A 16,725-nucleotide genomic window follows, 5' to 3' on the forward strand; every position below is an offset into this window, starting at 1 on the left:
TGATATATTTTATTAAAGTAGAACTTAGAATTTTTCTTCCTCGTAAGTCACCATGAAGAAAATAGAAAGGCTATATACTAGCAGAAGTTATTTGGAACACATGTGATTGAAAACACATTCATATGTATAAATATAACAATTATAAGTCAATAAGAAAAAAAATCCAATTTAAAAAACTGGCAAAATAAATGGATATGCGTTCATAGAATATAAAATCTGAATAGTGAATAAGCATTTTAAATTATCGTCAAACTCATTAGTAAATTAGGGAAGTATAAATCAAGATGAAAAATAAGTACATCTATTAAATAGACAAGAAATCTGACAATGCCCAGCGTTAGAATAGATGTGAATTGAATTAGCAGGAACTTTTTTTTTTGCTGGCTGCCTGGAGTTTATTTTCCACTTGGTGCAAGGTGAGGAGTTACAGGGTGTCTGGAAAGCTCCCCATGTGTGCTTGGACAGTAAAGAGCAGGGCTTGCTCCACTTCCTGTTGGTGTCTCCTGTGTTGCTACGAAATAACCCAACTCCTTTCCTGCTCACTGCAGCCCGGTCTACGCAGCCGGCGGGGCTCTGCAGCCCGGAGCCTGGGCTGGGGTGGCTGCTCTGGCCAGGACGGGGCCCAGCGCTGGCTGTGCTGCGCTGGCTGCAGGGCTGCTTCCTTGCGGCTTCTGGACCAGGCCGCGGGTGGTCATGCTCCTGGAGGCCTGGGGGGCTTCCGAGTGCTCTGGGGACTCCATAACCATGGTCATGAACGGGAGAGTGGACTTCCCAAGAAAGCTCGCCCACCAGTGACCTGGGCCAGCCTTGGGCAGCCCCGGGTGGTGGGGATGGCTTCCCCAGGGCACTCGGCGCTCCCGCAGGAGCTGCTGCTGGAAGCAGGGCCCAGGCGGCGCCGGTAGTAGTCGTAGGTGGCCCTGGTGAGCCACTGGAGGGCTTGGCCTCTGTGCTCTGGCCTTCCGGCCGGTGGGAAGCTCGGCTGTGACCCCTCGGGGCCTCGGCGCGAGATCACAGGTGGCAGGGACTGGGGCGCGGGGCCACGGAGCCCGTTTGCAGAGGAGACCGCGGGAAAGGCGTTCCACGACCCAGACGTGCGTGGGGTCTAGCAGGAACTCCTACGCACGCTGGTGGGTGTGTGACTCTTGAAGCACTTTGGAAAATAATTTGACATTGTAAATTTTTTTTTTATTTTATTTATTATTCCAGGGTTTTGTGAGGGTACAAACATTATAGTTACACTTTATGTCTTTGCCTCACCCAAATGTGACATTGTAAATTTTAACATTTATGTCATTTATTTCCCACCAACCCCACTCCTAGGTGTATGTGCTACAAAAACTCTTTACCTGTACACATATAAGATTGTTCATGGCAGTATTTTTCATAATGCCCCCAAACTGCAAACACCTTAAGTACTCTCTTTAACAGAGCTATACCTGCATGCAGCAACGTGCATGCATCTCCGTGACAAAACTCGTGTTTAGAACAATACTTGACAAACTGTAACATGTGGGCGTCTTGTTAAAATAAATATTCTTATCTAGTAGATCTGAGCTGGTGCCTCGCATTCAGCATTTCTAACGTGCTTTCTGGTGACCTGTTGCTGCTGGGCTATGGGTAACATTTTGAGTAGCAAGTCCTAAGACCACATATGGCGGATACCTTCTCTGTGGAGCTCAAAGACAAGCTGTGTCTGAGAATGGGTTATTTAGGTGTACAGTACATACAGATGGGATAAACAAACAAAAAACAAGTGGAAACTTTAGGATAGTGGTTATTATTTAAGAGAACAGGATGAGGAGGGAGGATTGTATTACATTAGGTAGATGCGAGGCGCCAGTAGCGTCATAGTTCCGAAATTGTGTGGTGGGTCATGGATTTTGTTATATTGACTAACTAGCTCTGTGATTTTTGACCTCGTCCTTTTGACATTGATTCATAATCTGTAACACAACAGGATTAGATTAGTGAGCGTTTTCAATTCTTACTATGCACCTGACTCACCTAGGGAGATTTTAAAAAGACCAATACCTACTTCCAACCTCCAAATTTTCTTATTTAATTAGTCTGGGTTGAAACCTGAGTATTGGTGCTTACCGAAAGTTTGCCATGCAGGGCTAATGTGCAGTGAGGTTTGAGAACAACTGTTACAGAGCACCTCTAATGTCCCCCTTGATCTCAACAGTCTGGGATTTGAATACACAAGTGTTTTTTTCTTATAAACTAGACTTGTCAAAAAGGGTTTCCTGGTTCATCTTAAATATAATGTTCTTCAGTAATTAAAACAGGGGCTTTCAAACTGTAATCTTTGTGACCACATGGGCTGTGTCGTATGGCTCATTTTTGGTATGGTATTTGGTATTTGCTGTTGTCACTTAAAGAGTTGACACTCAGTGTTCAAATGAAGGTGCCCATGGATGATGGTTAACAGAACTGGGGCTCACTGATATTTGCCAGAAGTTTCCTCCAGGCCAATGTTCATCTCCCCTCTGGGCTCCCACAACCACTCACTTCTACTCCACTAGACCACCACTACCCCGTAGCGCAGTCATTCGTTTGCAGCTCTGTCCCCTGTGACTCTGTGAGCTCCTCACAGCCAGCGTCAGGGGTATTATTCGTAGGCCCATGAGCTCAGTCCAGTGCCTCGGTAACTGTTCAGTGAGGCAGTGGATAAATGATTTTGAAAACCTTTCTGCAATGTGTTATGACCCTTTTGTTGCTTCTTTTCTGGTCATAATTTAATCCTTCCCAAGTCAGGACTTCAGGAGCGTCAGTCTGCAGACAGGTTCTCTCACTCAAGCGCTGCAGATATGCATACGGTAGTAAGAGATGGGCTTAAATTTATTTTAAGGACGAGCAAGATGCATCATAGAATGTTTTCTCTCTTAAATCGACTTTATTTTGTAGAGCAGTTTTAGTTTTACGGCAAAATTAAGCAAAAAGTACCAAGAGTTCTGCTCTGCTCCTTGCCTGCCATGCACAAGCCTCCCCACCACCGACATCCACACCAAAGCGTGTGTGGTTATAATCAACGAACCTATGGGACACGTCATTACCTTTGTTTACCTCAGGCAAACGAAGTCCGTGGTTTACCCGAGGGTTGACTCTGGGTGTTGTATGGATTTTGACCAACATGTAATGACATGTATCTGCCACTGCAGTACCATGCAGGGTACTTTCATGGCCCTAAAAACCCTCCGTGCTCTCCCCACAGCCCCAGAAACCACTGATCTTTTTTTACTGTCTTCGCGGTTTTGTCTTTTCCAGAATGTTATATACAACAGGCCCTCGAACCATGTTGTTTCAATGTTGTGTGTGTTAGGTGAATTGACTCCGTGGTCCCAGTTGGAGTGAGTGTGGGCGGGTGTGTGAGTGTGCCCTGAGTTGGGACAGTGTCCTGTCCAGGACTGGTTCCCGCCTGGTGCCCTGAGCTGCTGGGACTGGCCTGGCTGCCGGAGACTCTGAACTGGAATAATCTGGTAAATAATTGTCTGACCTGTTTCTATTAATCTTTCCTAAACATTTATTTCAATGTTTAATATTAGAAGTGTTTTGGTCTTTATTTAGAAGGTTGGTAATGTTTTTGTAACCAGAAGTATGCTGTAGGAACTTAACTGTCGTTTCTGTCAATTAGCCTATGGTAAAATTGGCTTCGTTATACAAAGTTTTGCTTAAAATTGCAGTTTCCAAGAACCTAATGATGACGTTGAGAACCTATGCTAGTTGGAATCACACAGTATGTAGCTTTTTCAGATTGACTTATTTCACTTAGTAATATGCATTTAAGGTTTCTTCATGTCTTTTCATGGCTTGATAGCTTGTTTCTTTTAAGTGTTGAATGATATTCCATTGCCTGGATATGCTACAGTTCATTTATCCATTCACCCACTTAAGGACAACTTGGTTGCTTCTAAGTTTTGTCAGTTATGAAAAGGGGAAAGATTGATACAATTTGAAGAGAAACCAGAGTATAGTTTTGGCAATTATGAATAAACCTTTGGTAAGCACCTGTGTGCAGGTTTTTATGTGGACATGAGTTTCCAAGTCCGTTGGGTAAATACAAAGGCACTTGATTGCTGAACTGTATGGTAAGGGCGTATTTAGTTTTGTAAGAAACTGCCAAACTCTTCCAAAGTGGCTGTACCGTTTTGCATTCCCACTAGCAATGGCGAGAGTTCCTGTCACTTCACATCCTCACCATTTGGTGGTGTGTATGTTCCAGATTTTGGCCACCCTAACAGGAACATGGTAGTATCTCCTTGTTGTTTTAGTTTGCATTTCCTGCGACATAACATGAAGCATCTTTCCATATACTTTTTTGCCATCTGAAAATTTCTTTGGTGAGGTGTTTGTTCAGGTTATTTGCCTGTTTTTTAATGGAAAATAACCTGTTAGTTTTTCTTATTGTTGAGTTCTTAAGAGGTTTTTTTTTGTATATTTTGGATAATAGTCTTTTATTATATTTGTCTTCTGCACATATTTTCTCCCAGTCTGTGGCTTCCCTTCTCATTTTCTTGACATAGATTTTTTTTTTAAGTCTTAGCTATAGATTTGAAATCTGATAATTTGCCTTTTTATGCCAAAAGTGGAGAAAAGAAAAAATCTAGTTATTAATAATTGAGGATTTAGATTAATGTTGGCCCGCTTGGTTGAGGCTTTGGCAGGCAGTGGCTTGCCCATTATGTCTCCATCCCTGAAGTGTGGGTGGAGAAAAAGTTTGTCATGGCCTCACACTCATCGCACTCTTGTGCCGGATCCCACCCTGTCCCTCCTTACCTAGACAAACCATCAGTGTCCACAACCTGGATGAATAAGAGGGACAATGCCCTCTGTTGTCTCCCATGATCCCCTGGACTTTCATGGCGGCTGACAAGCACTGAAAAGTGGTTAACACAAGTACAGATACAGAGACGTAGACTTGACTCACGAAAGAGATGAGTTGCCCTGTTTATTCCTCCTTGGCAGTCTCTTAACTAATCATTCAGTGGAAAAAAAAAAGACTTCCTCGGAGTGTAAAGTAAGAGAGACAAAGAGAAGGAGAGAGATCGATTGAGAGAGACCCCAAGCAAGGGAGCCATGCGAAAGTGCCCGGCATTTTCACTTGGGACTCCCTGGGAGGTGAGAGGTGACCCTCTGAAGTAAATTCTTCATGCAGGGGACAGGAGCCTTAGACGACAGGCAGGCAAGGGGCTGTGGATCGTGGCTCCTGGTTGGGTCTGTGTTGTGGCTGAGCCCAGGCAAACAGCAGTGGGAATTTCCACAATGAGCTGCCTGGGTTTGTGAGGGGAGCCTGGCGCCTTAGGGCTGTCTTCTGGGTTACCTTGGGAAGCAGGGGAAACGGCCAGGTGTCTGAGAGCGAAGTGAAAGGGAGTTGGGAGGACGGTTTCAGAGTGTCAGGGAAAGAAGACCGAACACATCTCTCATGTGGTTCCTGGCCATTCCTCCTGCCCACTGCACTGGTTCTACAAATACACCTTGCCTTTCAACGCTTTATTCTAAAGTCCAAGTCCCTATGTATCCTTCCAGTTAATCTTCCACCTAGCCGTATCTCCCGGCATGATTCCTGTCCTGCAGAGACTTCCATTCCCACTGTCTTTCTCACATGCACCATGCTTCCCTTTCTGCCTCCTTTCTTCTGCATTGGCCTTTAACCCTCTTGGTCCCTCTCGTTCCTCCCTAATTTTACCCAAAGGGAATTAAAGAACACAAGCATACTAGAAAAAGAAGGACGATTCTTTCATTCCTTTGTAGTGTTTGGAAAACAGCTTTAAACATGTATAGGGATAGCAAAGCTGGAAGAAGTATTATGAATTTATTGCCTTCAACCTTTAAGCAGAAACTCACTGAAACCATTCCCAGAAATTTACAGTTTCCAGAAAATGTTCTGTAGAAATTTCAGTAATATGCGATTTTGAGAGAGGACACTTAATGTGCTGGTTAAGAGCACAGACTCCAGAACAGGCACCCAAGATCCAGTTCCAAGGCTGCGATTTGCAAACTGTGTGCCTTCAGACAGGCCAGCTAAGCTTTCTGTGTCTCAGTTTTCTCATAGGGAAATATTGACAGGATTGCTATGCAAGTTAATGTATGTAAAATACTTTAGGTTTACCAGAATGAGACAGTCTGGTACATAGTAAGGACCATATAATATATAAATGTTTGTTATTTTTAATGGGACATTTGGATTTTTACTGGACAACATTTTTCAGGCTCTTGGCACTATTTATATTTTAAAATTCTCCCATGATGGGGTGGTAAGCGAAAAGGGAAAAGATAGGAGGGACTTTTGGTGAAGAAGTTAAAATACTTCTAAACTTTGTTAGGTGTTCAACCCAAGGACAGACACTGAACATGGAAGGCTCATGCCGACATCACCAGGTTTCCCGGGGGTCTGCACCCCCCTCCATCATTTATGCAAAGCCATGTCCTGCTGCAGACTGCAGCTCAGGTCTGTCTTCTGCAGCTGTCCACAATAGGGACTTGTCAGGGGAGAAATGAAAAATGTTATCATTATTTCTAATTTTTCTCGATGTCTCAGTCATTGAAGGTTTCACATTCAGGGCCATTTGGGTGTCATCAAAGCATCAGGTTTAAAGAGAAAAGATGATGAATCGTGAATGTTTATGAGGAAACGGTAGCAATTATAATGATGGTAATGAAGAGTGAAGTGGAGAGATCAGCCTGCTGGGATGCTTCTCCCGAGTCTAGGGCGGTGGAGGAAAGTGCTCCAGTGGGCTTGGGCATTACCATTGTGCCAAGATGGATGGAGCTTCTTATCCAACAGCACTTCCAGATTCATTATTTTTTAGAAATATGCCTTGTGGAACCAGGTTTGCAAGTTTTACATTGAGTGAACAGCTATTTCTTATGTTAAGTTATTTCAGCTGAAGAATAGAGAATTGTTGAAATAAATGGCTGGAGAATTCGAATTGCATTCATTCTTGACATTGGAACTGACAAATAGCTTCACTCCCCACTGGAATGGAAAGCTTATTACTCTGAGACACAGGCGGGTTTGAGGGAGAGGGGGCGTCTGCGTTTTATTTTACTGTAACTCTTTTAGATGCTGTGATAGAGTAAAATAAAAAGCTTTTCGGAAATCCTACTGGGATCCATCACTTGCCCCATTCTCCACATTTGACTGAAAATAAAACCAATTAAAGCAGATTAATTTATAACCAATATTAAACCCACTCTGACAGCTGGTTATTACGGCCTGAGCAAGGCGTTCTTGGGTAGCACAGAGCTGATGGGTTGGACACGTGAGAACTGACTGTGCTGATGGGTTGAGCTGGGGCACCTGCCAGTCTGGACCCTGCCCACCAGGGACTGGGCATCTCCAAAGAGGAATGATCCATGCTGGAGACGGACCCATTGTGTCTGGAAGATGCTTTCACCAGCGCCCTGGAAACTCTTCACATGAAAATTACAGATTTCTCTCTGACATCTCCTCAGCGTTGAATGCCTCTCACCCCACTGCAAGCATGGATCACTACATCGAGTGTGGCATCCAATGAAGCCACGAACACAGTGTGGAAGCCACAAGCTTGTGGGCTTGCTGGGCTGGACTCACCTGGGCACTCCTGTTGCAAAGTCAGCCTGCTCCTTCTGATGGTGTCCTCGGAGGAAAGGAGACACAGCTGCTCATCCTCTGTGCACCATCCCTTCCTGCTCTTACAGTCCTTGATCTTCCCATCAATTCACCTTGTCTTCTCAAGATTGTCAGTGGCCTGCACTGACTGAAGTCTAACAGACTTCATGAATGATAACTTTCCCAGTTCAACTGGAGAACAGCCACCCAACTAACTCTGTTCACGTAATGCTCGTTACTGATGTATAAGTCCCAATAAATGGGCTCCCTGCACCGGGCATTGTCCATATGGAAATCACAGATTTCTTCTTCATGTCTCTTCAGCATCATTCACCTTTCAACCCCCAGCTCCCTGGAAGGAATCCCTGATGCAGAGTGTGTGGTGATCAGCACAGCCTTAGGTGTGACAGTTACAGATATTTTGGCTTCTTCCAAGTAGTGCACTGTGAGAGCTGGGCTGGAGGTTGGGGAACAGGGCCAGATCCTGGGGGCTGAAATCTAAGTTGGAACTGGAATTTGGCCCTGACCAGATCAGCACAACATAGCCGAGGGCTTCTGGGGCCCCCTCTTCCACAAGGCTTGAGGGAAGTCCTCTGCAGGCTTGGGGGTGCAAAAGAACCCTGTGAGAGGACTGTGGGTAGTGTGTCCAGTTTACTTAACAAAAGCTGTTTCATAGCTCACCTCAGTCCCTTAATAGCTTCAGAAATAGAACCCATGCTGGTTTCTTATGTAAGCTCTAGAATCTTAATGGAGGCACATAACCCCTCCTCTGAGGACACTGTGGATGAAGTGAGCAATGGCTGCAGCTGGGCACCAGCTGCCCGCCTCCCACCCACTGCCATCCTGACGCTCCTCAGTGAAATCCCTCGGTCTATGTCTGCCTCACTTGGAAGCTTGTCTTCTCTACTGTCTCTTACTAGAAGAGAATCAGGAATCCTATGGCCACAGAAAGAACAAGTAGGAAAGAGAGAACTGCCCAAGTCTGGAGGCCACATAGATTATTTTGAAATCATTTGTCTGTGCTAGATAGTCCTCAGTTGTGAGCCAAAGATAACTTTAGGTGGTGACAGAAGCTGCTTTCATGAGTACCGTCCTAGGTGTATGCATGAAACAGAATCTAGAAGAAAAGGAATTGGATGTCCAAGGAGAAGCAGTTATGCCTCCTTCTAAGAGAGGTCTGAATGTTATTTTTCTTTAGGGATCTCAACATTCTATGGGCTAGATATTAAATGTTGATAATAAGGTGATATCTATTTAATGAATTGAATTTCCCAAGTATCTTAGTCCATTTGGGCTGTTATAACAAAATATCATAAACTGAGTGGTTTATAAACAACAGAAATTTATTTCTCACAGTTCTGGAGGCTGGGAAGTCTAAGATCAAGGTGTCAGCAGATGCAGCATGTGGTGAGGGCCCACTTCCTAGTTCAGGAATGGCCGACTTCTCTGGGTCCTCACATGGCAGAAAGGTATGGCAGCTCTCTAGGATCTCTTTCATAAGAGCACTAACCCCATTCGTAAGGGCTCCACCTCCATGGCCTAATCACCTCCCAAAGTTCCCACCTCCTAATATCATCACCTTGGCAGTTAGGATTTCAACATATGAATTTTGGGGGAACACAAACACAGACCATAGCACCAATTTATGCAGCCACTGTGGCTATTGCTAATGATAGCTGTTACCATTTTTGAGCCCTTTCTACATGTCAGTCATATACCAAGCACTTTCATATTTTATTTTATTCAATTTTCATCTGGCTTAAGTTTTCTCTACCCTCATATTCAGCAAGTAGACCAGATCAATCTTATTCTCTTACAACATTAGTTATTCTTATTCTAGACACAGTGATGACATGGCAGCCAGTGTCGTTGGCTGTTAGTTCTAGGTTAAAAGTCAACAAGGATGCAGGCCCCAGGATATTCAGAAGAGGGAAAAAAATTTAAGCGCTACCACTTTGCCAATAATTTTGGAGATATAATCCAGCTTTTCTGCTAAAGTGGAAGGAGAAATTGTGAGTTAGCCTACATTCTCTGTTGGATTCTGCTGGCCTAGACTTACACTGCAGTCTTTATTAACTATTTGCGTTCTTCTCATTACCAGGGAGCTGTGAACACGGTGGGGCAGCTCCCATGGGAAATCAGGTGTGTACATTTCTGTGAATGGACAAGATAAGGTGAAGCAGGAATTCTTCAGCCTGATGGACAAGGTTGCTATTCACCCCAGGTGAAGGCTTGACTCCAATTTGATGGTTTTGTGTCTGTCCCTGGGATATGTCTTATATGTCCCTTCTCCTATGTCTTTGTACATTGTTCCTCCAGCCCCGAATGGTCTTGATCTTTCAATATAATTTCTGATTTCTACTCTTAGCCTTATAAATCCCTCCTAATTTGGGAAGACTTTTGATTGAATTTGGATATGTGTCCCCTCCAAATCTCACATTGAAATTTGATTCTCAATGTTAGAGGTGGTGTCTAATGGGACATGTTTGGATCATGGTGGCAGATCCCTCATGAATGGCTTGGTGCCCTCCCCGAGGTAACAGGTGAGTTCTCTCTCTATTAGTTCATTTGAGATCTGGTTGTTTAAAAGAGCCTGGGACCCCTTCCTCCCTCTCTTGCTCCTTCTCTTGCCATGTGACACACCTGCTCCTTCCTTTGCCTGCCACCTTGATTGGAAGTTCCCCGAAGCCCTCACCAGAAGCAGATGCTGGTACCATGCTTCTCGTACAGTCACAGAACGCTGAGCCACATAACTCTCTTTTCTTTATAAATTACCTGGCCTCAGGTATTCCTTTATGGCAACACAAAGTGATAGCAAAGTGATAGAAATTCGTTTCTGAAACACCTTTCAACCCCAACTCAGACTTCCTTTTCCCTCTCTCCCTTCCCTCCTTCTTTCCTTCCTTTCTTCTCTTTCTTTGATTCTTATTTATACCATGAAGAATCTGGTCATCACATAGCCAGAGCCAATTCAGCATAGTGATCAAGCAGGAAAGCTTGTGGGCTGTTAATCCCAGCATAGGAGCATCTGGGTTTCAATCCCAGCTCCTCCATTCACTAACGATGTGGCCATGGGAAAGCCCCTTAACTTCTCTGTGCATCAATTTTCTAATCTGTAAATTGGGTTGACATCAAACATACTTATGTTACAGGGCTGATGTTAACATTGAGTAAGTTATTATAATGAAAGAACTTAGAATTTTTCTTGGCATGTGGTAAGTTCTCAATAAACATCAACAATTATAATTAGGCTTATCAGTATCTTTTTTTGTGTATGTTATAATGAAAAGAGGCTCATTTAGGTTACTGTAAGAAAAAGAGAATGGACAATGCAAGGGGCTGGGCTCTGAGAAGGCACTGGGATGGAGAGGAGTTTTAGGGACTGGGTACTGTCTCTATCTTGGTCTCGTGGACTCTATCTTCTCCCAGTCATTTTCTCAGAAGAGAAAGGTATGTGCTTTCTCTTTGACTCATGCTGCTATCAACTCTCCACATCCTCTAGTGCAAATGTTAGAGAAAGACAGTCTGATCGGTTTGCTGAATTGCTATCACTGCTTCCGGGTGGAGCTCTTCAATGCAGGCCACCTCAGGCTCACCTGAGGTCAGGTGACAGACATTATAGAGACTGATACGTCTCAGAGACCTAAGGGAGTACATGTAGGCTGTTGAGCTGCAGTGATGAAGGCATTGTGTCAAACGCCTGGGCACTAATTGAAGTAAGCTTCCACGAAAAATTCCATTAAAGTGCTTCTGACTTTCAGAGCTTGTGAAGTGGTTTCCATTTCCCAGGTGGGAATCATCTCTCAACTTTCCCTGAACCAGCTCAATGCAGCCATGTTCTTCATTATAACAGTTCACACCACGGTGTGTCGCACAGACTTGGTAACTTTGCTAACCACAGAGCAAGCCAACAACCCACAGCCAAAGACAAATGGGACTGTAGAAAGACTCTCTGTTTTTAACACATCCTGAATGGGAGACTTTGATCCAAATAATGTAAAAAAAATATCAAGTGGACATGCAATTTATCTCTACATAGAGATCAAGATGTCCAGTCTGTCAATTATGGCAACAAATTTCCAGTGGATTTAAAGTTGGTGCTAGACATGGGGAAAATCTTTTTGAAATTCTTGTGCATTGGATAATAGCAAGTTATCTGAAATTGGCTCTAGGACTCTAGCGGCTGCCTTTCCCTCTGTCCAGAGAAACATGCATAAGAAGGGATTGCTGTAGCTGTGTAAGTTTAGCTTTTATCTTGGAAGCTCTGGCTGTGATCGCAGCGTGAAGGATGGTTCACCCTGGCTGATTGGCATAGCTGTCAGAGGTGTTCTGAGGTCAAAGAGAAGGAGAAAAAAGGAGTTAGGACAGGGGTTGTGAGTCTGTGTGTTTGCTCAGGTAAGATTGAAAAACCTAAGGGAAGCAGGAAAATAAAATGTTTGGGAGGTGCAGGATTCACTGAGAGAGTATTTTACACATATCAGACCCTTCCAAAGCAACGGTAGATTTGTATTAGAGATTAAGGCCAAAGGGCTCTCTGGGTGAAAAAATTGTGGAAAATAATGAAGATTTAAGGTAGATTAAACCAGAATTTTTCAGTGAATCCAAAATGTTTTCTTTAATGGGTAATATATTCAACTCTATAAAAGTAAGGTTATCTGTTGATATGTGATTGACACTATTGATATCTGAATCTAATGAGAATTTTATAATGAACAGACTAATCGCAGAATTTGAGATCGTAAGAAAGAAATATAGCCCTTGTCTAAGAGTCTGTGTTCCCTACCCTCCTTAGGTGGAAATAGACATGTAACAAGTGGTTAACCAGAGCACTGAATCCCTCTTGTATACTCACTGCACACACCCTAGAGTTTTTGAGGCAAGGCAGGTTTCCCACAGGAGTGCATATATCTTTATTCATTTTATCAAGACTTTGGAAGAAAGGAGGAGCATTTAAAGATAATACTCACTTGTGGCCTTGCTTCCTGACCTCTTCACATAGAAGGGGCCATCTTCATTCTCTATCAGAATTCCATCCCAGCGGTCTATAACTTGGGTCTCAGAGCGCTTAGGAAAGGATGCTCAACAAAAGCCTGTTAAAATTGTATGCTTTTGTTAGAAGAATTAAAGGCTCTGTAGAAGAAAGACTGCAGAGAGAAAACTGATGAAACTGCGGAAGATTCAGAATTGTGCATTTATCCACAGAGGGGCTTTTAACTGAGGTATACAGATTTAGCTGAACTGAAGAAATTATTCAGCTAAAGTCTGCAGGGAAAACGAAAGGTAGATTAAGCAATGATTGATAAATTAAGTGGGTAATTATTTCTATTTTTTAAAATTTTTGCTTTAATTGCATTTCCCTCTTAATACATAAGGTAGAAGTCTTATTCTGAGTTCAGACAAGTCATTCAATGTGTGGCAAACTAGTAAAAAATCTACAAGACGTAGCATGGAGTGAGAAAATACATAGACTTCCAGGAGAGTGCTCATCCTTCAGGAAAGGAAGCCTGGGCTATGGGCTTGACCTCTGTTTGAAAGAGAGCTTTAGGGCCTGGCAGGAGAATGATTCTGGGTACAGTAGGGTGACTGCTGTTCAGGCTCGCACTTGCACAGAGCAGCCCCTACTCCTGCAATTCCTGTTCTGGGCCCTTGGAAAACAGGTAAGTGTGTAGAAGTAACAATAGAAAGAGCCGTTTCCTTAAGTTGTCCAAGCCTTTGAAGCACTAGCAGCAGGGCTTTGACGTCACTCTGACCCAGTTTACTCCAAAGTGGAAGTGGAGGCTTTCTTGTCCCGCAGCCTCAGACCACTTTGCAGAGTTACTACTGTTATATTTAAACAGCTTCACTGAGATATAATTGTACACCTCAGTTCAAGAACATTATACCCATGAAAGTATCACAATAATAATGATAAAGCACATATCCACCACCCAGAAACTTTCCTTGTACCCCAGGGTAATCCCTTCCTCATGACTTTCTCTGACCTCCTCATCTTCAGGCAACCACTAATCTGCTTTCAGTAATTACAGATAAGTTTGCATTTTCTAGAAATGTTTTGAACTAGTATTTATTCTTTTTTCTTAGATTTTTCATTTGACATGATTATTTTGAGACTTATCAAGGTTGTTGAATGTACCGTGTATCAAAAGTACATTTTTATTGTTGAGTATTTTTCTATCATATGGACATACCTCAAATTGTTTATCTAGTCATCTGTTGATGAACATTTATTATGTTTATTCTACTGCTGTATGGTGGGATGTTTTATAAATGTCAATTAGGTTAAATTGGTTGATACTGTTGTTTATGTCTTTTATATTCTTACTATTTTCTGTTTAGTTGTTTTATCAGTTATTGAGAGCAGCAATGAATCTCCAAGTATAATTGTGCATTTTTCTATTTCTCCTTATAGTTCACTCTGTTGTTTTCTTTATATTTTTGGAGCTTTTTTAGGTGCATAAACTTTTAAAATTATTATGTCCTCTTGATTAAGTAATCCATCTGTCAGTATGAAATGGCCTCTTTATTTCTGGTAATATTCATTTTTCTGAAGTCTACTTTGTCTTATATTAATACTGTCATTCCAAGTTTCTTTTGATTAATGTTATATCTTTTCCCATCCTTTTAATTTTAATATATTTTTATTTTTATATTTAATATGGGTTTCTTGTAGACAGTGTAACATATATTTCTTGTTTTATTAAATTTTAATTTGAAAACCCTACCTTTTAGTTATGGTGTTTAGACCATTTACATTTAATGTGATTATCGATGGCTGGATTTAAATCTATCATCTTGCTATTTGTCCTAACTGTTCTTTTTCCCCTTTTTAAATTTTTTCTGCTTCCTTTGCATTAATTATTACTGGAAAGTAGACTGTGACTAGTTAAAGGTTCATATTATAATGCAACTAAAATAACACGATAAAGATATGTAGCTAATAAGTAACAAACAAATAAAATGAAATTAAGACTTTATTTGTCTTTATAGGCTGGTAGTGTTTGGGGATGGTCAGGCTACATATATTTTATTTTTCATAATATGTATAAAGTTATATAGGATAAGTATGCATTTTTATTTGTTTATTGCTAGTTTCACACCCCGGGACATAAACTCCATGAAGCCAAGTACTTGGTTTGTCCTGTTCTCTGGCTCATTCCTGATTCTAGAGCAATATTTTTCACATAGTAGGCACTCAATAAATATTACTTAAACCCATGTATAAGATACCTTTATACTGCTCTATTTTAATTCTAGTTAAGTAGTATGCTAAATTACTACCTTTTCCCCTTTTTGTTTATTTTTTAAAACACATTTAAATGGAAATCAAACTACATTCTTGCTTCATTTTATGATGCTTATAGGGATTAAAATGGTTTAGCTAAAGCTCCAATGTCCACCTGGTGGCAGTTTAACTTAATTGTAGTCAAATTACCTCAGAGGAAATTAACAGCTTTCCAAGAGCGGAGCTTGACAACTCAAATATGTAGAAGCCCTTGGGTACTACGTGTCCACACAGCTCCTGGCTCTGGGGACAAGAGAAGCACCACATTAAGCAGTGGAGAGACATCATTAAGGTTATGATTAAGCTCTCTTGCAGGAAAAAGAAACCCTGCTGAGAGAAGGCCAAAATCCTACCAGAAACATTGCTGCTTTTTTACTTATGACAAATTTCTGACAGTTTTCCTTCCAAATTAAAAACAGCAAGAGGAAGTATTGCTACCTCAACAGGAAGGTTGGCAGGATAAAGACTAGCATGTGCAGGGTTGGATGTTATAGAAGCAGTGAATAAACAAGGATTTATGTACCCCGAAGAGTTATGGGGAACAGAGTCAGTTACTGTGTAGATTGTTCAGTAGGAAAGGTTGAGAGCTGGTCCTGGGAGGCATCAGACGTATGGCTGAACAGGGAAACAGAGCGTCAGTATTTTGGGAGAGCATATATAGCACTGGAGATGAGGGCAGAGAGAATAGTTTCTAGGGTGACCTGATTGAGAACAATAGGATGGCATCTTTCCTCAGATCTGCTTTAAATGAAAAGCTAAGCACATGCCAGCTTTTGCTACCTGGGTGTGGGTACCTCCTGGCCCCTCACTCCATGACTATCATGGCGCATGATAACAGAGTGAGTTCCAGATGGGAAAGGCTATATTCTGTTTAGGTATGGAATTTGATGTGTCTGTTAGAGCAAAGCAAAAAAATCAAATATCAGAGCCATTCTTTAGCCATTGTTACTATCAGCGCACAAAACAGAAACCACTCTCGGTATCTTAAGCAGAAAGAGACTTAATATGAAAAATTAGGTGCTCAAAATTATTGGGATTGCTGCGGAAATGGAATCAAGGGTTGAAATCATCAAGTTCACACACAACACTAAAGCTGCAATCCAGGAATCAGAAAGCCACTACCCTTGAGACAAATGCCTCTTGATACCATGAAGCTGGCGACTGGCTACTAGTATTGCCTCTCGATTCTCACATTGTCAGGTCTTTACCTGCCAGCACAAACAGCACAGGAAGACAGCCTCTGCTCACGTTCAACTGCAAAGTGTCAGTCAAGTGTGTCCAATTGGCGGAATCGAAATTGCATGTACAGTCCGAGAGACTGGGAAACGTGGGGTTTGTTTTAGTATTTTGCATTTCCTTCTCTCTGGAAGGGCTGAGACGAAGGTGAGGCAAAAGCACCTAGTGCATACCCCTCTGTCTCTTAGTTTTCTTTGCTGATTCCTTTGCTTTTTCCTAACCTTTAAATATGAAAATTCCTCTAAGCTCTATCATAATCCTCCTCTTGTCTCACTGCACATACTGTCTACCTGGTGACTTCATCCATTCTTATGCCAAATTATATCTTCAAGTCCAGTACCTTGTTTTGAGCATCCAAGGATACTGTCAAAGGAATATGAGCTCTTAAAAATATATATAAGCAAGTATCAATGTTACACGAGGACTAATAATAGAGATGCACAGTATGGTACTTACTCCACAGGAATAATTAATGCAGTAGAGCCAACAATAATTTAAAGTAAGCATAAGGAGTACTTTCAAAGATATAAAGAAAGGTATTTGAAACATGAAGCAGAAAGAAGCAGTTATTTAAAAAAGCCAGAATGATATCAGTGAAAGTGGTGAAGTTAGGAAT

Source organism: Propithecus coquereli, unplaced genomic scaffold (assembly GCF_000956105.1).
Source record: "Propithecus coquereli isolate 6110/MARCELLA unplaced genomic scaffold, Pcoq_1.0 Scaffold209, whole genome shotgun sequence".
Lineage (NCBI taxonomy): Eukaryota > Metazoa > Chordata > Mammalia > Primates > Indriidae > Propithecus > Propithecus coquereli.